This window comes from Dermochelys coriacea, chromosome 1 (assembly GCF_009764565.3).
Source record: "Dermochelys coriacea isolate rDerCor1 chromosome 1, rDerCor1.pri.v4, whole genome shotgun sequence".
Taxonomy (NCBI): domain Eukaryota; kingdom Metazoa; phylum Chordata; order Testudines; family Dermochelyidae; genus Dermochelys; species Dermochelys coriacea.
The window spans coordinates 150,374,702-150,400,875 of NC_050068.2; the positions used below are offsets into that span (position 1 = coordinate 150,374,702).

General features: G+C 43.0%; 1 long non-coding RNA gene across 1 annotated transcript; it reads left to right on the forward strand.

Moving 5' to 3' along the window:
* Positions 1-19,938: 19,938 nt before the first annotated feature.
* Positions 19,939-24,892, forward strand: LOC122457710. Its single transcript, XR_006277383.1, has 2 exons — positions 19,939-20,052; positions 24,230-24,892. It is a non-coding gene; the product is annotated as an uncharacterized LOC122457710 (long non-coding RNA).
* The last annotated feature ends 1,282 nt before the right edge of the window (positions 24,893-26,174 follow it).

Here is a 26,174-nt window from a genome sequence, read left to right on the forward strand (position 1 = left end):
TGTCCACAGGTGGCTTCATTGGGAGCGGGGATTTGAAGGGGGGCTGCATGTGCTTTTGCTGCTGAACCAGTTGCCTACAGGACTAAAGAATGGAAGCTTGGGGTCGTGAGATAGTGCCTGAGGTTGCAACATGTGAACTGGTTCAGCAATTGACTGTATCAGGGGTTATTGTGGAATCAGGAGTACCTGACAGGTGAGGTTCAAGGAGCCACTAATTGCTTTGCCCACAGCTGCTGGCACACGTTTAGAGTGATAGTTAGAGCATTTCCAGGGTATTGCAGCTTTCTACACGTTCACAGCTTTTTTCTGCTGCTCTGCACCTTCACACAATGTTAGAACGCTCCCTCCATACTGAAAATGCTGACCTATCCATAATATTGATCATATTTAGCCATTTTATAAATAAAAATAATAACTAATACTTTGCACTTCTGGATCTCAAAATGTGTTATAGGCATTAACTAATTAAAAACCCCACAACACCCTGGTATAGTAAGGGATATATATGGGATACTTTACCAACCACTGAAATGCAGCCATCTCTGGGGGTAGAATGCAACACCTCTTTAACAGCATAACAAGCCGTATTTAAGGATAAGAGGTGAAGACAATTCCAGTGGCTTACTTGAAACTGATGGGGGAATTTACAGGCAAAAATGTATCCCATTTAAGCTCTAGGCAGAATGTTATCTGACTTGATTAGTCTGGGACATGAGGGGTAAAACCTCTACTCTTAAGAGCATAGCACATTCAGAAATGCAACACTGAAAAGGTATTGGACCTAAAACATTTTTCTACAGAATAGTATTTCTTTGGTTCTATTCGTCTACAGGAATACACTCATTATAGTTACTAAGAAACCTCCACAGCAACAGAAACAAATCTCCCAAAGCAACAGAATTTTTAATAATTAGTTAAACCAAAACTTAAAAAATTACTTTGGGAGCTGTGTCAATTTCTCTCCCACACTAAATACTTTAACTATCTTTTATTATTCTCTTTTGCTCATTTATAGCTGGGATTTCTGTAGTGCTCCCTTGCCCTCCAGTGCGGAGGGAGGCTACTCTGCCTTGTTGTCTTGGGGTTTAGTCCTTGGCCTTGGGTTGCACCGGTGGGACCGAGCCGTAAGCAGCCTAGAGCTCTGGGCCTGTCTGGCAGAGGCAAACACGCAACAACAGTCTGGGGCCCTTGTCCCTGCCCCTGACCAGGACAGCGCCCTGCATAGTCTCTAGCTCTCAGCCCCGCAATAGGGCTAACAATTAACAATTTAGGGCCCTAGCCCTTCAGCAGGACTGGGCTGGTAGCAGGCTGTAGCCTACGCGTCCTGGCACGGGCAGCCAGCAGATACGCCGAGTCAATAAGCTCTAGCCCTTTGGGCGGGGCAGAGCAGGGAGCAGGCTTTAGCCTGGGCTTGTGGGCTTAGGCAGCCCACAAACGCACACAGTCTCGGGGTTCAGGTAGGAGTGAGCGCCCACACAGTCTACGGCAGTAGTGGGCAACCTGGCGGGTCGCGAGTCTGTTTGTTTACATTGACTGTCCACACGCACGGCTGCCCGCAGCTCCCAGTGGCAGCTGTCTTGCATCACTCTGAAGAGTTACCCCACATGCACAGCCAACCGTCCCCCACTTCCTTTTCTACCCCCAAATGAGCTGGAGAGTGGATGTAACTCTGGGATTGGAGAATATGGGGTTGTCATGTCCTCGACCAACACTTCAAAACGTTTCCTCAAAGTGAACGGTTGAGACGTAGACAACTGATCTTGTGGTTGTCAGTGTCTCGTCTGTCTCTGTTTGTGGTGCTGGTCATACTGTCTTTGAGGTTGGGTGTCTGGGGGAGTTTGGAATAATTGATTATAGAATCTGTCCTGTTTTTTTCTGTTTGAAGGGACATAGATTCTGAGTGTCTTTAATGTTGCTCGGGAGTCCTTCAAGGTGTGCATGGACACATCTGTGCTCTATGCAAACAATTTTTGGCCTTCAAAAGGTAGGTCGTCTACGCTTGCTTGAACTTCCCTGGGAAACCCAGAAAGAGGAAGTCAGGAAGCCCTACGCATGACTACACATGTAGCGATGGATTGTGCTGCTGGTCAGCAAAGTCAAGAGAAGCCTACAGGGCCGCTCTGCCAATGAGGAAACCTTCTGAAATATTGGCCTTGTATTGCTCCTTTTTGACTTCTGAAAGTTGTTCAATAAAGGTTGTCATCTGAGAAAACATGTTGTGCGTGTATTTGTCTAGTAAGGCTGAGTAGTTGCCTCTGCCGAAATTGGAGGGTAGCTGATGAGTAAGCTTTCCTTCAGAAAAGGTCTAGCCTTTTCTAGCTCTTATTGTAATGTGTGTTTCTCGACTGATGTTGCTTCTCCGTTTGATTAACCGCTTCTACCACCATGAGTTTGGGGTAGAGTGGGTGAACAAAAACTCAGCCCCCTTAGATGGTGCATAGTACTTCTTGTCACATCTCTTACAAGAAGGCGGAGCTGTGGCTAGTGTCTGCCAGACAATTTTTGTTGGGTCCATAATGGCTGCATTAATGGGTAATGCAACCTTAGCTAATGGAGAAGTTTGGAGTATATCTGTCAGTTTATGCTGTGTCTCTAACAGTGATATGTCAAGGGAGTCAGCTACCTGTTCAGATCCTGAAAGGTTTTAAAGTCATCCCCAAATGTGCATTATTGTTTCGTCATGTTGTCGAAGAAGAGATATGGGTAGGTGGGAGGGTATCGCCCTCAGGCGCATCCTCAGGTTCATCTACTTCCTCCTCCAGCATTTCTGAGGAAGCTGGGGCAAGTGGCGAAGGTGATCATGTTGTTCTGGACCTGGGTGGGTTGAGGGGTCTGATGTTCTGTGCCCTGTATAATGCTCTTGGTTCCCAGTATGTCCAGTTCAGTGGGAGAGCCATGGGGTGGAGGGTGGCATCCATCATGGAGCCTGCCAGCCTCTTCCATCCAGAGATGTTTGGTGCCGCGAGGATCCAGGTTTGGGTGAGGAACGGCGAGGGGTGTACATTCCTGCCTCCTCTTCCTCCTCCTCATCGCTGGAAAGAGGAGGGATTGAGCCAGCGGCGGGTAGTAGCAGGCTTGGTCCCGCTCTGGCTGGGGTGCTGTCGGTGCTGAAAAGCGCAGTCCCCGGAGTTGAGGTAATCAGGAGGTCCACCTGTCTGATAAATTATTGCAGCACCGGGAGGCCTGGTACTGAGGATGGAGGGAGACTCTGGCTGGAAATCAGAGGGAGGGCTCCTGGTGCCACAGGTTTGCTGCATTATATTGGTGCAGCACGGAGCACCATTGTCTGGGTTTTCTTTAGCTCCACTGGTGCCAAGCTAGGAGGCTTGGCTTTGGTACGTGCACCTCCATGAGAGCTAGACTGCACTGGGACATCTCAGTACTGGATGTTCCCGGTGCCTTGTGGTCGATACCAGGGCAGGCTCTGCGGTCAGAGATCGCTTTCTTTGAGGCAAATCTTGCTGCGGTGAAGAGTGAGACCACTTTTTTGTGGCTTTTTTAGGAACAGAGTCCTTAGTAGCCCTTTTAGAGGAGGATCCCATGTCCGAGGTGGCTGTTGGAGACCGTTGGCTAGGAGGTGTCATGGACTTCGGGTCGGAGGCTGGTCTGAGGGAGTCCTCCATCAGGAGTTTCAACTGGAAATCCCTAGCCTTCCTTGTCCTAGTTGTCAGTTTTTTGCAGTGGGGACACTTTTGAGATATATGTGTCTCCCCCAGGCAACAGACACACTGTGCATGGCCGTTGGAGACTGGTATAGACAGTCTGCAAGTGGGACAGCGTTTGAAGCCTGGAGAACCAGACATCATCTCTGAGAGGCTATGTTGAAAGGAAGAATGGGAATAATCCTGTTCTTTTCAGGTTTCAGAGTAGCAGCCGTGTTAGTCTGTATTCGCAAAAAGAAAAGGAGTACTTGTGGCACCTTAGAGACTAACAAATTTATTAGAGCATAAGCTTTCGTGAGCTACAGCTCACTTCATCGGATGCATTTGGTGGAAAAAAAAAAAACTTTTTTTTTTTTTTTTTCCACCAAATGCATCCGATGAAGTGAGCTGTAGCTCACGAAAGCTTATGCTCTAATAAATTTGTTAGTCTCTAAGGTGCCACAAGTACTCCTTTTCTTTTTGCGAATCCTGTTCTTATGCCTCTTCTGTCATTGGGAGTTACCCACCTGAGGTGGGAGAAAGGGGAGGACTAGGAAAACAAACAACAAAAAATTAAATGGTAAAAGAAAAGTAAAGGAGAAATTAAGGGAGAGAGGAACTAGCTGGGAAAGAACCTCAAATAATAGAAATAGCTAAAGCCATGAGAGCGCTGTTGTCATTGTGACGAAGCCAAAGGTGGTAGAGAAGGAACTGGGGGACAGTTGTCTACACACATGGGGTAACCACTTGAGCAGTGCGAGATGGCTGCCGCGCATGCGTGGCCAATTGGTGCATTGCTATTACAAATCTCTGATTAGAAGCGTAGGGCGCCAAGACACCTAAATTGGAGCACCCACAGGGACTTTCCTTGAAGAACCACCATTGGCTGTCCTTCATGTGGGACACAGCTAGATTCTCATTGGAACATACCACAGGAGACTATGCCAGGCTGGGGAAGACGCTTAAGGAAATGGAGGCTCAAGAGAGCTTCTGCGGGATTCTGCTTGTCTCTAGAGGAGTTGAATGAAGGACAGATAAGATGATCGATAGATGGCTCAGGCAATGGGACTATAAGGCAGTCTTTGGGATGTTTGACCATTGGGAGACATTCACGGACAGAGGACAGTTCATGTGGGATGGACTCCATCTGAGAAGGGAGGGAAATAGATTTCTGGGATGGTGATTGACACAACTCATTAAAAGAGCTTTAATTTAGGATCTCAGGGGAGATTGTTGGTAGATGCTCATGTCATCTCCACACCTGATTTTAACATTGATAGGGAGGAAAATCAAGTGAGAAAGGATACAGCAATGGAGAAAGGAATAGCAATGGATAGGAGAACAGACATTAAGAGGAAGGATAGGGCTGATACCAGTCAGATAAGTGATACTAGCAGTAGAATGACTGTACTCAATCAGGGGAGGAATGTGGACAAAGACAAGCAGCAACAGTTAAGATGTTTGTACACCAGTACAAGAAGACTGGGTAACAAAATGGAAGAACTAGAACTACTGGTGCAGGAAGTGAAACCAGATATTATAGGAATAACTGAAACATGGTGGAATACTAGTCCTGACTGGAGTACTGGTATTGAGGGGTATGTGCTGTTCAGAAAAGACAGAAATAAAGGTAAAGATGGTGGCGTAGCACTGTATATTAATAATGAGGTTGACTGTACAAAAATTAGAAGTGATGGAATGGATAAGACCGAGCCTGTTTGTACCAAAATCTCTTTGATGAAGAAAACTACTAGAGGTTCCCCTGATATAGTGCTTGGGGTGTGCCACAGACCACCAGGATCTGATTTGGATATGGATAGAGATCTTTCTAAATAAAATATGTAGTACTGGGAACTGTGTGATTATGGGAGACTTTAACTTTCCAGATATAGATTGGAGGACAAGTGCTACTAATAATAGCAAGACCCAGATTTTCCTGAATGTGATAGCTGACAGATTTCTTCACCAAATAGTTGCTGAACTAACAAGAGGTGATGCCGTTTTAAATTTGTTATATGTAAGTACTGAGGACCTCAAAGGAACTGGTTGTACAGGACAACCTTGGTTTGAGTGATCATGATCTAATTCAGTTTAAACTAAATGGAAGGATAAACCAAAAATAGATCTGCAACAGGGTCATTGCTTTCTAAAGAGCTAATTTAAAAAAAATTAAGGGAATTAGTTAGGAAAGTGGATTGGACTGAAGAACTCAAGGATCTGAATGTGGAGGAGGATTAGAATTACTTAAAGTCAAAGTTGCAGAAGCTATGTAAAGCCTGCATACCAAGCAAGGGGAAAAAATTCATAGGGAAGGGTTGCAGACCGAGCTGGATGAGTGAGCATCTCAAACAGAAATAATCAAAACAGATTACAAGAAAGCAGAAAGCCTACATGTAATGGAAGATGGCAGGGATCATCAAGGAAAGCTACGTCTTGGAGGTCAGAAAGCATAGGGATAAAATGAGAATTGCCAAAAGCCAAGCAGAGTTAGACCTTGCAGAGGGAACTAAAACCAATAGTAAAAGGTTCTGTAAAAAGAAGTGGGACCTATAAGCACTGAGGATGGGGTGGAGATTAAATATTATCTATGTATTGCCCAACATCTAAACAAATATTTTTGCCTCAGTTTTTAATGAGGCTTATGACAAGTTTAGAAGTAGTGGCAGGTTGGCTAATGGCAATGAGAATATGGAGGTAGAAATTACCGCATCCAAGGTGGAAATCAAACTTAAACATCTTAATGGAACTAAATTGGAGTGCTTGGATAATCTCCATCCTGGAATATTAAAGGAACTGGCACATGAAATTGCAATTCCAACAGCAAGGATTTTTAATAAATCTGTAAACTTGGGGTCGTACCCATGACTGGAGAATTCCTACTATAGTTCCTATTCTTAAGACAGACAAAAAAAGTGATCCAGGAAACTACAGGCCTGTTAGTTTCACCTCAGTTGTATGCAAGGTCTTGGAACAAATTTTGAAAGAAAAAGTAGTCAAGGCCATAGAGGTGAACAGTAATTGGGATAGAATACAACCTGGTTTTACAAAAGATAGATTGTGCCAAACCAACCTGATCTCGTTCTTTGAGAAGATAACTGATTTTTTGGACAAAGGAAATTCAGTAGATCTAATTTAACTGGTTTTCAGTAAGGCATTTAATAGAATTCCACATGGGAAATTATTAGTTAAATTGGAGGAGATGGGGATTAATATGGGAATTGAAAGGTGGATAAGGAACTGGTTAAAGGGGAGACCAGAATGGGTCACACTGAAAGGTGAACTCTCGGGCTGGAGGGAGGTTACTAGTGGAGTTCCTCAGGGATTGGTCTTGGGACAAAATCTTATTTAACACTTTTTATTACTGACCTTTGCACAAAAAGTGGGAGCGTGCGAATAAAATTTGCAGATGACACAAAGTTGGGAGGTATTTTGAATATGTAGGAGGACCAGAATATCATATGAGAAGATCTGGATGATCCTATAAAGTGGAATAATAGAAATGGGATGAGACTTAAAAGTGCAAAATGCATGGCCATCCTTTTAGGGACTAACAACAAGAATTTTTTCAAGAAACTTGGGACTTATCAGTTGGAAGTGACAGAGGAAGGGAGAGACCTGGGTGTACTGGTTGATCACAGGATGATTATGAGCCATCAGTGTGATGCAGCTGTGAAAAAGGCTAATGCAGTCCTAGGATGCATCAGGCAAGGTATTTCCAGTAGAGACAGGGAAGTGTTAGTACCATTGTACAAGGGGAGACCATCTGGAATCCTGTGTGCAGTTCGGGTCTCCCATGTTTAAGATGAATTCAAACTAGAAAAGGTGCAGAGAAGAGCTACTAGGATGATCTGGGGAATGGAAAACTACCTTATGAGAGGAGACCCAAGAGCTTTGCTTGTTTAGCCTAACAAAAAGAAGGCTGAGGGGAGATATTGCTCACTATAAACATATCAGAGGGATAAATACCAGGATGGAAAGGAGTTAATTTAAGCGCCAATGGACACAAGAACAAATGGATATAAATTGGCCATTAACAAGTTTAGGCTTGAATTCTAACCATCAGAGCAATGAAGTTCTGGAACAGCCTTCCAAGGGGAGCAGTGGGGGAAAAAAATCTAACTGTCTTCAAGACTGAGTTTGATACGTTTATGGAGGGGGCAGTATGACAGGAATGCCTACAGTGGCACGTGGCCCATTGGCAACTGCCAGTAGCAAAAATCCCAAATGACCAAAGGACACTAGATGGGGACGGCTCCGAGTTACTACAGAGAATTCTTTCCCAGGTATCTGCCTGGTGGGTCTGGCCCACATGCGCAGGGTCTAACTGATCACTGTATTTGGGGTTAAGAAGGAATTTTCCCTCCGTCAGATTGGCAGAGACCGTGGGGTTTTTTTGCCTTCCTCTGAAGCATGGGGCATGAGTCACTTGCAGGTTTAAACTAATGTAAATGGTGGATTATCTGTAACTGGCAGTATTTAAACCATGATTTGAGGACTTCAGTGACTTAGCCAGACTTAGCCAGATGTTAGGGGTCTATTACATGGGTGGATGGGTGATGTTCTGTGGCCTGCAATGTGTAGGAGGTCAGTCTAGATGATCACGATGGTCCCTTCTGACCTTAAAATCTATGAGTCCCCATTCAAAAACAGGAACTTGTATATAGAGAGACATTTCTAAGGAACTCGGGCTGACGTCTATTACAAGAGGGAATTCCTAGAAGATGCATTTGGCTTTCCCACCATTGTGCTTGTAGTTTCTCTAGTGGCAGAGCACAGACAGGAATGAATATCCAAGGATAAATTTGTGTAAAAGAGCTGTAATAAATATAAAGGATATTCTTTATTGAGGACTATGGATATAGAAACCCTGGTCTCCTCTCTAGCTCTGTAAGCTCCCAGACTGACACAGTCTCTGCTACCTAGCATCATCCCAAAAGGTTTCTCAAAGTTCTAGCCTCAAGTAACCAGTCCTGAAACTGGGACCACACTGTGACTCACCAAACAGTAAACCAATGCTTAATACCACACCTATGGCATGTATCCTTGCACATCACCTCCCCAATGTGTTTATTGGGTCACCATATTTATTGGGAAGTGGTCAGAAGACATTTATATCTTCTCCATTCTGATAGTTTCAAATATTTTCATTGGTGCTACACTGATATTTTCCATAATGCAGTTCTGTAAACAAAAGTAGATCTTATTTGCACTGTCATGTGAGGTTATCGTCAGGACTATTGACCAACTGGGATTTTCTAGGATTCTTTGCTCTGATTTAACAGGTTTTCCTTTCAGCATGCTTAACAGTCAGAACTAATGCAGACTATAACTCTTTTCAGAGTAGCAGCCGTGTTAGTCTGTATTTGCAAAAAGAAAAGGAGTACTTGTGGCACCTTAGAGACTAACAAATTTATTAGAGCATAAGCTTTCGTGAGCTATCCGATGAAGTGAGCTGTAGCTCACGAAAGCTTATGCTCTAATAAATTTGTTAGTCTCTAAGGTGCCACAAGTACTCCTTTTCTTTTTACTATAACTCTTGTCACCACAGCACTAAAAATCTTCCCTAGCTAGTTTCTGTGCTTGCAGTTCATTGCATGTGTAATTAGTACTATCACTCTCTTTAACTGTCCCCTATTAAATTACCCCCTTTTCACCTGATACAGTATTTTTCTTCTGGGACTTTTTATCTGCTGATATTGACAACGAGGAACAGCCTGATCACACTGGTACACAAGGATTTCAGCGATATTGCTTGTGACTGTCATTTCATGCTCCATCACATCTGTGCATCTCAAATCATAATACTAATTAAGAAACAAACAAGTCTTTTCTTCACCTGTGAATGGTGCAAAGCAAGCCACAAGCTGGCTAAGCACAGTCAAAACAAGCACATTAGCATCTTGCTGAACTGGTAGGCTGCAATCTTATTCTTCTTCCTTCTCCTCTGGGATCTAACCACCTCTGCCATTTTGGTTTTCAGCTCTTAATTTAACATACCTGCTAAAACTAAGGCATATCCAGTGATCATTTTCCCTTGATACCTCCTCTGCTGCAAGCTACATCATACATCAAATGCTAATTAATGTATCACTGTTATTTTCAAATGATTAGTACAGTACCATGCCCTGCAGTCACTAGCTCACTAATATGTATGTATTTCCACTGGTCTTCAGCCATAGGCAGCTGCTGACATTTTTCAGATGCATCTTCTGTACATGTATCTGCTGCAGCACACAGCTATTTCCAATCTTTTTCTCTTTCATTGACCACCTGGCACCAAATACTTTTTTTTCTGGTTTCTATGTATTAATAGCAATACTTTGCACTTCTAGAACTCCATTCATCCAAGAATCTGGAAGTACTTTACAAAAGTTTAATGAATTTAGCCTTGCAACAACAAAAATACAAGTGATCACTCCCATTGTACAGATGGTAGAGCTGAAGCACAAAGAGCTTATGACTTGCCCTAGGTCACACAGGTACTCTGAGACAGAACTGGTAATAGAACACAGATCTGCAATCTCACAGTCTTGTTCTCTAGCCACATAAATTACCCTTCATCTCCTCCTGCATCCAATATATGAAAAAAATATATACCCTTGCTGCAAAAGGAGCTCCCACAAGGAAACAGTGATTGCCAGTCCTACCAAATGCGTATTTCCCACCACTTACGGTTAAAAAGCAATTCTGTAGGACACTCTCACAAGAGAATAATACACCTTGGGATTTCTTTATTCCACAGTGTGTGATGAATCTATTAACCTGAAAGCTCTGGAGTATCTCTGACAGTCAGATATTGTAACAAATCTTAAGTAATAATGTCAGTTCCTTCAAAAATATTCTAGAGTATCTAGTGAGTAGTAAAAGAGTTGAGACCTCTAAAGCAAAATGACTATCTTCATACTACAGCAAAGTCCATACAAGATCAAGCTTCCACACACATAGTCCTACCACAGTTGTTTAATCATGTGGATTGTTTTTTTTGTGTGTGTGGTATCATCAGAAGATATATGGATGAAAATGCTGATTGAATAATCAAACCCTACCAAAGGAAATAAAGAAATTCAGATACTCAATCAGCTTACTCAGCAGTTCCCCAATATGCTATCGTTTTTATAATTTACAATACAGCAATGATAAGAGACCTCCACCAAGATTGGGGACCCATCATACTGAATGTACACATGGACTCAGAGTAAAAGACAGCAACAACCTTGAATAACTTATAATCTAACTAGACAAGAGAGAGGCTGGTAAGTAAAACTGAGGCACAGATGAAGGGGAGGGAGGATGGAAGTAACTTATAGCAGCCCTCAAAAGGGTGCAACTTATTTCCCCTTGCCTGCCTATCCAGATCCACTGGCCAGTAAACAGGGGGTGGAACCTGGGCTTTCATCATCCCGCTCATCCTCTTTGTTTAGCTCCAGTGCTCTGCACAGGACCCAGTCTCAGGGTCCCAGTAGGCCTGACTCAGAAGAATAGAGGAGTGGAGGAGTCTAAACCCCTGTATGACCATGTTAGGGCTCCTCACAATCTGACCCCAAGATTTCATTCTGCCATTGTGGACCTTGAAACATGCCTTCTTCAAAAAAAGAGACATGACCCTGTTTCTTTCGAGAGGTAGATGTTAAAAGACAAAACCACTGTGGATTTTAATTAATTCCATACCCTTCAAAATACAAATAATGCTAAAATTAAATAACTCCCCCCCCCACACACTTTAAAAAAATTCATCTTTTGTTTATAAAAACTGCTTTCTGCACCCACTGTCTTGAAGTGGATTCCATAATATACAGGGTTTACAGTTTGATTCAATGGCTCTCAGCACCCGCACTACACAAATTGTTTCTGCCCCCCTATTCCAACCTCAATGTCAGCACACAGAATTGTGTGACTGTAACACATCAAGAAAGCAATGGATTAAGGTTCAATTTGTCTTTCTGTTACATTTTTCATAATGAAAGATATCCATAGCTGTAGCCCATGGATGCCTGTAAGCTTGTATGTACCCCTCTACCCCCCAAAATAACCCACCATACCAAAAAAGACCTCACCAAGGCCAGACGTTTATGAAGAGGAATCAATCCATAAATCAAATCATCCCTATGGCAGACTATGCCATTCCTCTATTAACTTACTTCTCTTTCTGAAAATTATCCAAATAAACAGGGCATCTACTTTTATCCCAGCTATAGAAAAGAATACTAGTGGCCAGATACTGGCCCTCTGAGCAGCACAAGAGAGCATCGGAGGATTTCTCTGACACAGGAAGCATATTGGGACATGTTAGTGGAGGGCATGTAGCCAGAGCATTGCTGTGCTCTGGCTGACCCCTACCTGGCAGAATAGCTCTTCGGGTCCAGCTACTTGCTAGGTTAATTTATGGGTCCTGGAGCTGCTCCAAGTTACACTGTGGGCTGAACCCACCCCCAGCAGCCTTGGGGACCAGGACAGCATAAAGATAGCTTGACACCACTATGCCTTTCCCCAGGTCCTGTACTGAATACAGATTGACAGGATCCAAAAATCAAGGTGAACATGCCTGTAATTGTAATGGAGCAAAGTTAAATTGCTGACTGTTGTTTGACTCACTTTTGAGTTTTACAAAAAAAAATATTCTAAACATTCTTAAAGGGCAATACATATCCAAAGCACCATTATATGCCTCTTCGCACAATAGTAACTCATCCATAGTACGTGGAGTATAAAGTTTACTACTCTAAAAGGAAAATTGAGCAAATATGAATTGCTGTGAGAAATTCCCTGCCAACTATGCTGTGGGGACTCAGTACAAACACAAGATGTTATATTTAAAAAAAATATTTCCCCCTTCTGTAAGATTCTCCTTGCACTACCTGGTTCATTGACGATATCGCAGAATGCATCCTTCTGAGACATCAAAAATACTGGACATCTTATTTCAACCCATAGCATCAGTGAAGGAGGAAATGCTGGTGGGATTTCATGGAGGAGTGTTTCTATCTCGGGTTTTAGTTAAAAATGTACTTTTCTCCTGACTCTCTGCACCTTGCTGTCCCCCCTACCCTCACTCATGTGCATCCTGGTTAGTGGGGCCAGTCAGCAGATAGCTTGTCGAAAGGAGAGGATGTTCCTGTGATTAAGGGACTGGACTGGAACATTGGGTTCTATCCTAGGCTCAAGAGCAGATTTCTTAGGGCAGACTGGATGATCATAATGTCCGCTTCTGGCCTTAAAAATTTAAAAGTATACCAGAAGTGTGGGATTAATTCAATATTAGTTTATTTTTGCAGGTCACATTTAAAGTACGCATCACCATAAAACTGAAAATGGGTTTTTTGTTTGTTTTGTTTTTTTAAAAGGAATTTCACATATCCAAATCTACAGTTTAATGGCTTGAGCCACCTGGGAGTAAAAACAGTAGCAGGAGCTAAGTTAAATTCCAAAGTACAGTGCATTGATGCAATACAGTCAGTGCTCTGAGGCTACTTCTAGAATCTGGAGCCCCAAATATTCCAGACTTGTGTTTCTATGGTATTTTAGCCTTAGTTGCTTGTGTTTACCTGAATTTACTTTCAATAAAAACCTTTGAAGAAAAATCATTGGGGGTATTTTTGGGTGTTGCTGACTGACTGGAATTTCTCAAAGGTTCCAAGAGGTCTCTTCAGCTATTGTGTAACAATACTAAAGGCCTGTCAAAAACCAAAACTCAGAGTTAAGGGTAAGAGTCTGTCCTTGATTCACCCTGTATTGTGCGAGATATTGGAGCAAATGAAAGACACTCAGGGTGCTGCAGAACAGAAAGTGATATTACATGCTAGATCAGCCACAGCCTACCTCATCTCAACAGAGTGAAATAAGGACATTCTTTACTCTGAAATTCCTTGCCCTAGTTGCTCTCTGTATGATACTTAACATGATTTAAAGTTACTTTTTTGTTTGTATATTCAAGCCAAACACCCTTTGGACTTTTTAAAGTATACTTCTGAAAATGCACAGGATATTTATAGATGCTGCCTATTGTATATAGGGTTAGGTCTAGTCTCTGTTTCCCTTCCCCTCCCATGCTGTCCTATAGACTCTAATCCATTCAAGCAGAGGTCCCCAAACTGTGGGGCACATCCCATGGGCGGTCGGTGAACCGCCGGCTCAGGGAGGTTAGCTCCTATCCTGTCCCTTCTGCCCAAGGCCCCGCCCTTCCACTCTCTTTCCCTTGCTAGAGCCTGTTCCCAGCCCCGGCCCTAACCTCACCCCCAACTTCAGCCCCAGCCTTGGCCCCCTTTCCTCTATCTGTGTCACCCCCTGGGAGCCACGACCCCTCTCCCAGTCCTGGTTCGGGGGTGGGGGTGGGGGGTGGAAGGAACGACAAGCAAACAGGGGTAAAGCGGGCCAACCCTGAAAAGTTTGGGGACCATTGCATTAAAGCCTAGGGGAAGAAGACTTAAGGTACTCATAAATAAAATCAGCGTCTCAATGGTAAGACAACCCTACAGACACCCTCCTTCTACACTGGGAGAAATTTTATTCAAGTGAAAATACTTCAGAAAAAGCAATGATTTTTCTTAAGGGAGGGGACTAGGTTGTTCTCCCCCCCTTCTTTTCCAGTCTTCCCTTTAATAGCTTCAGTAGATTTGGGACAAGTCCCCAGTGCACTAGTGCCATGTCCTGTTGCAGAGATGCTTTAGTTGCTTATCTGTATGTTTGCTGTGCCTGAGTTGTGCTTGTCAACCTGTCATCCTTAGCTCTAATTACTTCCTTTCCAGCTTATTCTGCAATCATCTTCACATACAAAGCTCCTTTTTCCTATTACAAATCCTCCACAGATCTCAGTGGAACTTATAATACCCAGGATGACATATTAAAAGCACAGCTCCAAAGATAAACCTCACTGTTTTTGGTAAATTGGAACCCCAGTCCTTGTCAACTTGATGGTTGGCTTTTGAACAATGTCTTTAAAAATGAAGGGCCTGTTTGTATTTTCACATCTGTGAATCTTTCATCCTTATATTATGTAATTCTATTTCGTGTGGGGGAACAGGCATCATTATTGATGCTTTTTCCTAAATGGGTTTCTAACATGCATTCCCTGATTCTGATGATACTGAAAATCCATAGAGCTGATCTGTAGTGCTAATTGCAGCTTGAAAATCCATTTGAAAAAAAGTAATTCAGGGTTCAAATGACACGATAAAGACAATGAGAGCCCAATAAAGCATTTTGTTTTGCTATTATTGATTTAACAATGAAAAGATAAAGTGAGCACTTCAGCAAAGGAAAGAGAGCAGCAAATCTAACAGAAATCTATACATTGCTCTGTTTGCTGCTATATCAGCAAGCACAAACTTCCTCAATGCAAACAGAGTTCTGCACTTTTCCTCCAGAGAATTTCAACTCTCATTCTCTTCCTTGCAATCTTCTGTTCCCCTTCACTAATCTTTGCATCCTTTCAAAGAATTCCCACTTGGGCACCTAAAACATGTCTTACACCACAACCCTATCAACAGTCACACCACTTAATAATGCTTTTGAACTCCGCTGATTATGCTGAATTAATGTTAGACTACAGTGTTCATTGCTCTGGCAACAAAATAATTCCTGTCCATTTGTTAGATATTTCATGATATACATTTGACTCCTACATATTGCAATGTAGCTATTTTATGCATCATGTTCTTTACATAGATTGAACTTGTATGCATAAAGAGAGAGATTCCATAAATTAACAGGCTCAGCATGTGAAACCAGTAAACTCATATTTATACATCAAAATAACAAGGAGTGGCATGCAGAGTAGGGAAGGCAGAAGCTGGGGCACGTCGTCTAAGAAAAACCACCCTTCACTTTCCTTGAGCTTCCTTGATCACTAAAAGTAGGAAGCAGGGGTTTCCTCCACCCTGCACACAAACACAGGACACTTAACACTCATGGAGTTTCAGAATTATTATAAATTATTTTAAATTATTATAAATCTGCTTTAGTATCTGTAATGTGACAGCTCAAAATATCATGTGACAATCACAGATTCATTTAACACAGCTGTAACACCCAATAAATAATTAAACATAGCTATCTGTCTGAAAAACAAAAGAGAAATGATAGGAGATATGAGAAGATCTTGGGCAAGAGGACAAAGTTTAAATGACATCACAGCATTATTTTATTTACTGCAAAATGTTTCCTCTTTTCTGGACCCTCTTGTCTCTGGTAAGGGAAGTAGACAAATACAAGAACAGACTATGTCCTACCACTGGAAGAAATAAATACACAATTTTTTTTCAAAGCAGAAGGCCAGATCCTCAGCTAGAATAGATCTGTGTATCTGCATTGTCTTAGAATCATAGAATCATAGAATCATAGAATATCAGGGTTGGAAGGGACCCCAGAAGGTCATCTAGTCCAACCCCCTGCTCAAAGCAGGACCAAGTCCCAGTTAAATCATCCTAGCCAGGGCTTTGTCAAGCCTGACCTTAAAAACCTCTAAGGAAGGAGATTCTACCACCTCCCTAGGTAACGCATTCCAGTGTTTCACCACCCTCTTAGTGAAAAAGTTTTTCCTAATATCCAATCTAAACCTCCCCCATTGCAACTTGAGACCATTACTCCTCGTTCTGTCATCTGCTACCATTGAGAACAGTCTAGAGCCATCCTCTTTGAAACCCCCTTTCAGGTAGTTGAAAGCAGCTATCAAATCCCCCCTCATTCTTCTCTTCTGCAGACTAAACAATCCCAGCTCCCTCAGCCTCTCCTCATAAGTCATGTGCTCTAGACCCCTAATCATTTTCGTTGCCCTTCGCTGCACTCTTTCCAATTTATCCACATCCTTCTTGTAGTGTGGGGCCCAAAACTGGACACAGTACTCCAGATGAGGCCTCACCAGTGTCGAATATAGGGGAACGATCACGTCCCTCGATCTGCTCGCTATGCCCCTACTTATACATCCCAAAATGCCATTGGCCTTCTTGGCAACAAGGGCACACTGCTGACTCATATCCAGCTTCTCGTCCACTGTCACCCCTAGGTCCTTTTCCACAGAACTGCTGCCGAGCCATTCGGTTCCTAGTCTGTAGCGGTGCATTGGATTCTTCCATCCTAAGTGCAGGACCCTGCACTTATCCTTATTGAACCTCATTAGATTTCTTTTGGCCCAATCTTCCAATTTGTCTAGGTCCTTCTGTATCCTATCCCTCCCCTCCAGCGTATCTACCACTCCTCCCAGTTTAGTATCATCCGCAAATTTGCTGAGAGTGCAATCCACACCATCCTCCAGATCATTTATGAAGATATTGAACAAAACGGGCCCCAGGACCGACCCCTGGGGCACTCCACTTGACACCGGCTGCCAACTAGACATGGAGCCATTGATCACTACCCGTTGAGCCCGACAATCTAGCCAGCTTTCTACCCACCTTATAGTGCATTCATCCAGCCCATACTTCCTTAACTTGCTGACAAGAATGCTGTGGGAGACCGTGTCAAAAGCTTTGCTAAAGTCAAGAAACAATACATCCACTGCTTTCCCTTCATCCACAGAACCAGTAATCTCATCATAAAAGGCGATTAGATTAGTCAGGCATGACCTTCCCTTGGTGAATCCATGCTGACTGTTCCTGATCACTTTCCTCTCCTCTAAGTGCTTCAGGATTGATTCTTTGAGGACCTGCTCCATGATTTTTCCAGGGACTGAGGTGAGGCTGACCGGCCTGTAGTTCCCAGGATCCTCCTTCTTCCCTTTTTTAAAGATGGGCACTACATTAGCCTTTTTCCAGTCATCCGGGACTTCCCCCGTTCGCCACGAGTTTTCAAAGATAATGGCCAAGGGCTCTGCAATCACAGCCGCCAATTCCCTCAGCACTCTCGGATGCAATTCGTCCGGCCCCATGGACTTGTGCACGTCCAGCTTTTCTAAATAGTCCCTAACCACCTCTATCTCTACAGAGGGCTGGCCATCTCTTCCCCATTTTGTGATGCCCAGCACAGCAGTCTGGGAGCTGACCTTGTTAGTGAAAACAGAGGCAAAAAAAGCATTGAGTACATTAGCTTTTTCCACATCCTCTGTCACTAGCTTGCCTCCCTCATTCAGTAAGGGGCCCACACTTTCCTTGGCTTTCTTCTTGTTGCCAACATACCTGAAGAAACCCTTCTTGTTACTCTTGACATCTCTTGCTAGCTGCAGCTCCAGGTGCGATTTGGCCCTCCTGATATCTTTCCTACATGCCCGAGCAATATTTTTATACTCTTCCCTGGTCATATGTCCAACCTTCCACTTCTTGTAAGCTTCTTTTTTATGTTTAAGATCCGCTAGGATTTCACCATTAAGCCAAGCTGGTCGCCTGCCATATTTACTATTCTTTCGACTCATCGGGATGGTTTGTCCCTGTAACCTCAACAGGGATTCCTTGAAATACAGCCAGCTCTCCTGGACTCCCTTCCCTTTCATGTTAGTCCCCCAGGGGATCCTGGCCATCTGTTCCCTGAGGGAGTCAAAGTCTGCTTTCCTGAAGTCTTCCTTTGTCTTCAATAAGCTCAGAATTTGGCCGACAATTCTATATATTAAACTCAAAATTAGTGGCACTGATGTATGCATGAAATGTTTTGTTGTGAATTTGGCTCTTATTTTTGGGCGGGAGGAGGGTAGGTAACTGATGTCCTGGGGTCCTCGAGGGAGGTTGGCAAATGCTGGATACACAACTTTCTCCTAGTAGCCACTCTATAAAGAGCCACTGGGGTCATGGTTGGAGGCACCTGCTTGTGCATGCCCTTCTGACAGAGATGCCTCATGTATCTTTGTAGAGGCAAAGCTTTGTGAAGGACAGAAGAAATGGCAATTCCGAGAATGAAGATGTGGGAAGAACCTCAAAACCAAAGAGTAGGTTAATTTTTAAACAGAATTCTTCAGTGGTTTTGGTCTCTTTTTCATCCAACTGATGGTATTATATTGTCCCAAGTTAAGAACAGGTTTCAGTGGAGACCCAGGGTGGAAGAATCCATTTTCAAATGGCACGGAGGAGGCAACAATAGGGTGTGTGCCTGGGGTCACCCTAGGCAACAACAGTGCCACATTGAAACATATGGCAAGAATAAACTCTAATATTCTTTGGAGGTCCAAGGGAGATTAGCCATACAAAGAATCATTTATGGAGGAATGAAAGGTTAAATTCTTCAGGTTAGAATCTGATGGTTTTAATGAAGCACCACATTTATCTGGCCATTTTCTCTAACTTAAACAAGCTGAATTAAAATGGAGTGACCTGTCATCCATTTTCTTTTTAAATTAAATTTTTATACCACTACCAAATGTCTGCTAAAATATGTTTTCTCTAATACTTTTTGCCTGCAGGCTCAATTTTCTCATCTAGCAATCAGAACTAAAAGTAATGTAGGAATCTGGATAAAGCATTTAAAAACGACTTCTTAAAGACAGGCTATTAAAGCTTCCTGCAGGCCCACAAGATTTTCTTAGCAGATAATCTGTTTTTCTTGCAACAGATACAATTTGTCACACGTTTTCAGTCTGATGATGTTTTCTGAAATACACAAAACATCCAGGAGAACTGGAAGCAAGTGGCTTGTATTGATGAGGAAACTGGAAAGGAGGAGGAAGATGGAATTGGACTTCAGATGCATGTGTCATCTGCCCTAAGGAGTAGACTGTCTTGCTTGAACCTCGTGTATTTGAGAAGCCAGAAGAGGGGAAAGAATACTTGCTGGAGGAAACAGAGAAGCTATGCTAGTTTCTGAATGACAGCCAGGAGCATGCCCATTACATTAGAATATTGCACCACTGAAAAAATGTTATAATGACTGCTGATTTCCATTTTCCTTTAATTTACTTCATTGAAAGCTGACAGATTGATTGCTTAGCATGGTTATTAACTTTTACAATTCCAGCAGCTGTCTTGGACCATTATGTAATTTAGAAACTCAGCACACACTTAAAAAAATAAATACAATAAAAATTGAAAATTACCCAGTTAGAAAATGGCATACTGACTACAACTGAGTGCAGAGCATAATGGATGGGACTGACATTTCTAAACAATGGGATCATTGTCAGAGTGTTGATGTGTCTAGACCAAAAAGAGTCCATTTAAGCACACATAATGGGAACCATTTTTCAGAATTACCTATCCATCTTGATAAATTATTAACAGGGCTATCTACTGACGGTGAGAATAGCATGTCTCCTCTGTTTACAAATGCTGTGGTAACCTGAGCCTTGGGGTTTAACTAAATCTGATTTAGTGGACTTGAACTTCAGAAGCAAGGCATTAGACATCTGTTTCTGTAACTCTGAAGGTCTTTAGTATTCTCAATAGCTGTTCATTCTTTTGCTTTTTCAGACGTCACAAGAATTCTAACAAGCAAGTTTACAGACAGCAAAGGAGCACCACTGAACTGTACACTTTCGCACAGGCTGTTTCCTGAATGACTGGTAACTGCTTTGCATTAAACAACCAATATGGGAACATTTGTATTTCCTCATGGGTTTTACACCTCATTCTCACCTCATTTTTCTTTTACTTTTGATTATTACATAAATTGACTTCTTTCCTCCCTCCCTCATTTTCTTGTCAGGTGACTTGAGGGTGGATTGTCTTTATTCTGCAGAAGGAATAATTTGACATACTGCATGCAATGAAATAAGCAACATGTCAGGGGAAAAAACAAAACTAAACTTTTAAGACCCAGGGGGAAAACTTATGTCTACTGTGAAGTATTCCCAACAGATGTCATTAAACTGTACAATTCTAATCTTTTTTTACGAGTCTTGGCAAAGTGAACTGTGCTTTAAAAAATACCAAACAAACTAACATTTTGTTTGAGATTTAGATAAAATTTTAATCTGACTTCACACCAGGTCTAGGGAGGGCTGGTCACTCAGAAGCTGCAATGGAGTTTTGATCACAGCGGGGAACATGGAAATGGAATGAAAGGGGGAAGGGGAGAGACCAGCGTCATTGCAAATGGCATTAATCCTTTACTTCATTATTAATTAACTAATGATCATAATTAATGTATTTGGCATTAATGCAGTTGTCATCTGCATTTCCACTCAGTGTCCTGGATAAGAGTGAGGGCTTTTCTGTGAAGCAATCCACCTTAAAGTGTTGGGACCAGATCCTCAGCTGGTTTTCATTAGAGCTAGACTGATTTACACCAGCTGAAGATATGACCCATACTGTGCACAAATTACTTGCTCGAATCAATGATGGCTTTAAAAATTGTTTCAAAAATCATGGAGGTGAAGGTGGGGAACCAAACACAATCAGTTATAGAATAAGCACAGGAAAAAGAACATACGCTCTAAAAAACCTCTTTTCTTCACAAAATTTTCCAGAGCTTCTTTGATTCAAGAGCTTCTGTGTGTGTGCTCACTATGGGCTAAATACTTGGCCAGTTTGCACAGCAAACATGTTCCCTTGTGCAAACTACCCATAACACAGGTGGCAGCACAGTAAGGGAAGAAGGCTCCAGAGCAGCCGTTCTCAACCTATTTATCACTGTATGTAACCTGGACCGCAGGTTGAGAACCACAGTGCTCCCCACAATCACCCATGCCCAGCGCCCCCCGCCCGGAGACACCTCCACAGAGCAGAGCCAGGAGCGGAGCCCTGGGTGTGGGGCTGGGCGGCAGGACCGTGCGGGGCTGGGCTACTGGCTGCTGCCGCACAGGGGCCAGCCAGCCAGCAGCCAGGACCTGAATCCTGCCACTTGTGGTCTTTCACATGTGCAGAGCCGGGTAGGGCCAGGCAGCCTAAAACCTGGGGGTGCTGCAGCACCTCCACAAACCTCTAGTTCCCAGCACCCCTCACCACCTCACTGCCCAGAGTGCCTCTGCTGCCCACAAACTTGCCCAGAGCCCACTCTCCCACACTCTGCCCCACTGCGGCACTCACTTGCCCCCTGGTAGGAGCGCTCCAGCAGGCTGCCAGACGCTGTCTCCCCCTCACCCTGCCCCACTTCCTTTCAGACCAGAGCGGCAAATTTTAATTTTTTTAGCACACATCTGGGCTGCAGCTGTGTGTGCTAACTGGGCTGCAGGTTGAGAACCACTGCTCTAGAGAGCCCATCTGTGTAGTAGGGTGGGTGGGTGTGAGAAGTAGCAGGGAATTGGAATACTGTATTCTTGGCTCTACTCCCCAGCACACCAGCACCACCAGTAGCTGTGTTACTGGGCCACTAGAGAATGCACATTTGTACTGAGTCTCCACTTGGCCAAGTTTATTTCCGCCTGGAGCAGCAGGGAAAAAATGGAAAGGAGGTTGTAACTCCGAGAAGGGACACAGTCAGAGGTATTCCCCTTTGGCTGCTCCAGGGGCAGTGCAAGAATGTATTTTCCTTGCTCAGCATAGGTAGTGTTTGTCATCAAATTGTTGCCTAATCTGTTGACTGTGTATTAATTATACTGATTACTTTAAAATCCCCAACTGACAAATTAACACTTTGAGGTTTGGTAGGGTCTAGTCCTGGATCAGGCCCAGTGACAGATTTACTGTTAAATTAGGAACTCCAATGTGCATGGTTGCAACACTCACACTTGGAAAGTACCTTCTGTATTTGCAGTCATTTTATTAATACAGTTGGTGAAGTTGCAAACATTCCAATGCTGCAAGGTAGTTAGTGATCATACAGAATGAGTGTTTGAGCATTGAAATGCTCACACCATCCCTTGAAAAGAGACCTGAAATGTTACTCACCATCCCATGACCAGCGGTTGCCATCCTGGCATCTCCCCAGGCATGAGGCCAGGGTACAGCTTTTATAAGGTGTTATGCTGATACCACTATACCTAATACATATTCAGTAGGGGTTTCAGCCTCTTTTTCTTATTTGAACTTCCACACCCTACTAATGTTAGGGGTGCCCTTCTCCGACAGGTTACTAGGCCTTTGATATCAAGCTTATTAGCATATAAGCCAATTAGTTACCATGGCATTTTTGTGGTAGGAGGTCTGCTGATGTTCCTGAGCTAATATCAGCTGGTTTCCTGTAGTTACCTGTCAACAGTTTAGTCTGTCTATGGTTACTCTTGATTAGCTGCTTATGCTAAGGTTTATTAGCCCTTGTTTAGTTTAGCTAAGGTATTGTCATACAGGCCTGGAGGCTTGTTAAGACTGAAATGCAATAAGTCTACTCATACCTATGCCTTACCTTACAGATGCCTATGCCTACAGGCTTCTAAATACTATTCTCTCTACTCATGCCAGTTCTGCTCATTGCCATCAATATGTGTGCAGCAGTATAAGGCAAGCAGGATTTGGCCCCTTTTTTAATTCTGACACTTTAGAGTGGAATTCACCCCGGAACACACAGTGAACACAAAGTCTATGCACCATGTCAATCCCACGCAACTGGTGCTTTGAGTGTTTAAGGCGATTTAAGTGGTGCATACGTCTCATGCTGGCCTTCTGCCTGAGGATGAAATTCATTCATAAACCCACAAGGGGTATCGGGAACTGAAATGCCAGAACTTGCAATTGTCATTGAGCAGGCAATGCTTGGTCTTACTGTTACTGCTGCTTGTACAGGGTAGTTCTACTTTGAAGAGTCTCTCTGTAACAATGGAATTGTGGCATTCCAAGCATATTGCCTCCAACAGTCAGAAGGAGTCCAGAAATAATACACAATTTATAAGAAGGAAAAAGAAATCTCATGGCTTTTTCACTACCAGCACAACTAATTCAGTCTGATATCTGAGAATCAATTGTGCTCTTACCTTCTTGTGCATGTTAATGACTGATAAATGTTCTGCAAACTTAAACTGTCCTTACGCAGCCTTATTGCTCCAGGGTTTTCAGATTATGCTAACAGTGACACCTTTGCAATTTCCTTGATTATGCACAAGGAGGAACAGCATCCAGCTCAGTCCCCCTCATCTGAGATGGCTCTAAGACAAAAATCTGTAGTCCCTCTAAAAATCTGTAGTCTCAGTCCCTCTCATCTATAGGTCTATCTAAGACAAAAATATAGTTTTGTCTTAAATATATACATCACCCCAAGCAGGTGACTGAATCCATTCTTGAGAAAGAAGGTACAACTTTTACACTGTCTCTCTTCAGAGTGACTATTTTCTGGGATAATGTTGCTACAGTTCGGCTTGTCAAAGGAAATTATGCACAGATTGACAGATAAGGTTGGAGATCTATACTGCCATTTTTTCAGGAGTGAGAGAGATTTCTAGGATGAGGTCAAGAAATTGGCTTATCCACAAAACTGCTAAATAAGCCACTTGAAAGAGTGCCCATAGTAATTTACTCTTAATCCAGAAACATGATTTAGAGGGGAGGTATTTTTGCAAGAGCCCATCCACATTTAGGAGCCATAAGAACACTCCAACGTTTTAACAGCAAATGGGAAATGGACAAGAGATGAGTGGAAAATTTGGAAGAAAACTGGCTAAGTTAATTTTTAAGCGTTTTTTAAAAAATGGCAAAAAGTAGCAATTTTCTCTACCACAAAGTTGCTAGCGAAAGCTGTTTTATATTTGCGATGTAGGCATTTTCACCAGATTGTATATCACATCAGAAGCAAAGAGGTCAGAGGAAAATTGTCACATGCTTAAATCTATCATTTACAATGCAACTCAACTATGTGTTTATTTGTTGTAGGGGCCAGAGAGGAAAATATGATCAAAAACAGTGCACTTGTTTTCCAACTTCCGCTTGAATGCACAAATCTCAAAGAAATTAGAATAGGCTGCTTGTTGTGGGGATTTTCCTTGTGTATTGTTGTTGCTTTGTTAAGGTAAGTAGGAAGAAGATGGGAGAGAAGACTGGATTCTTCAGGGGATCAGTATCGGTAATAAGACATGGAAGCTTTCACCTTTAAGTCATTTGTTCAAATACAGCACAAGATCATAATCTGCAATGATTGTTCCCTGCCCATTCTGAACTGTGCTGTAGGTCTCAGTCCAGCAAACTACACACCTAACTTTAGACACATGGATGAGTCTAATTTATTTCACATGCTGGAAGTTAGACACGTGCTTCAGCACCTTGCTGAATCAGGACCCTAATGCACAGTACAGATCACAAATGGCATGCTCTCCCTATATCATCAACAAAAAGGCCAAATACCAAAGGAGCATGGAAATAAAAATACGCTTGTATCTCTGGAGACGGTCGCTCCAGGTCAAGCTTGAGACATGTTGATGGATTGTTTTGTCTATTCCGCAGGAAACAGAAGTTTTCAGTGTTCAGGACCTTTGCTATGGTATGTTCACAAGCATTAAATGAAGTGAAGCCTAAACGGAACATAGCATTGTCGATGGAGCTGAAGTCCAACACTTTTCATTATAGGGTCCTGTTTTCAGTTACTTATAACTTTGCCAAACTTTAATAAAAAGAAAAGGAGTACTTGTGGCACCTTAGAGACTAACAAATTTATTAGAGCATAAGCTTTCGTGAGCTACAGCTCACTTCATCGGATGCATTTGTTAGTCTCTAAGGTGCCACAAGTACTTCTTTTCTTTTTGCGAATACAGACTAACACGACTGCTACTCTGAAACCAAACTTTAATGGTTCAGTTTGGCATTTTCCATGCCAGGTGTCTGCCTTGGGCCATTTTTTTTTTTAAGTTTCAGTTAAGACAGTTCAGCCATTTCTAAACAGAAGAGTAGGGGGAAAAAACCACACCCATGTTAAAAAATAAAATGCTCATAGCAGTTTTGTAAAGCAGCTCTAGCATTCTACTGCTTTGGAGCAGTGACTTGAAATTTGGCAGGGGAGGATAGCCTGTGTTCCATGGTTGTGCCTTTTACTCTTTCCATTTGGAAAAAATGCCAAAGTTTGCCCAAGTTATGAGCTCTCAAAAAAAAAAAATCCGTTTGCACTGCTCTGTAGAGACTGGTTAGCATTTGGCAGATAAATTCTCCAAAAAATCCATCAGTACTGAGCATGCTGAGCACATGGGGCTTCAACGGCTGAACCAGATTTTCCTGGCAATCGCTTCTCCTGGCTACAAGGCACCAGAACTGAGACCAGGAAGATGAGATGGTGTCGCCTGTGCTCTCCATGCTCCCCCTGCTTGAGCCCACACAGCAAGGGTGAGAGGGAAGAAGCATCCACATGGGAATGCAGAGGGGAGAAGAGCAGGAGTTGGGGGGAGTAAACAGTCAGAGTGGGAGTTGCATGAGGCAGAGAGAGGATGAGGAGTACAGGGGAAGGGTGGACAGGAGTCACAGTTGGGAAGAAGTTGGGGTGGGGGGATGGATAGGTACAGAGGGGGAGAGGAGAAGGAGCTGAGGGGTGGATAAGAGCAGAGATGAGGAGTGGGAGCCATTTGGGGGGAGCAGATAGGAGATGAGGGTGAAGGGGGATCAGCTGATGGATGAATGGGAAAAGAGGGGACAGAACCACACCAGGAACACAGGAGTAGAAATGTCTAAAACCACTAGAGGACACTCCTCTAGAGAATGTGGATTTGAATCTGAGTCCTCAGTCTCTACATCCTAAAATAGCTGTGAAACCCACTGGCAAAGTATCTCTCATCCTGCTCCCCACCAGTAAATGGTCTACATTCAGGATAACAGCTTACTACTTCTACCAGTTACT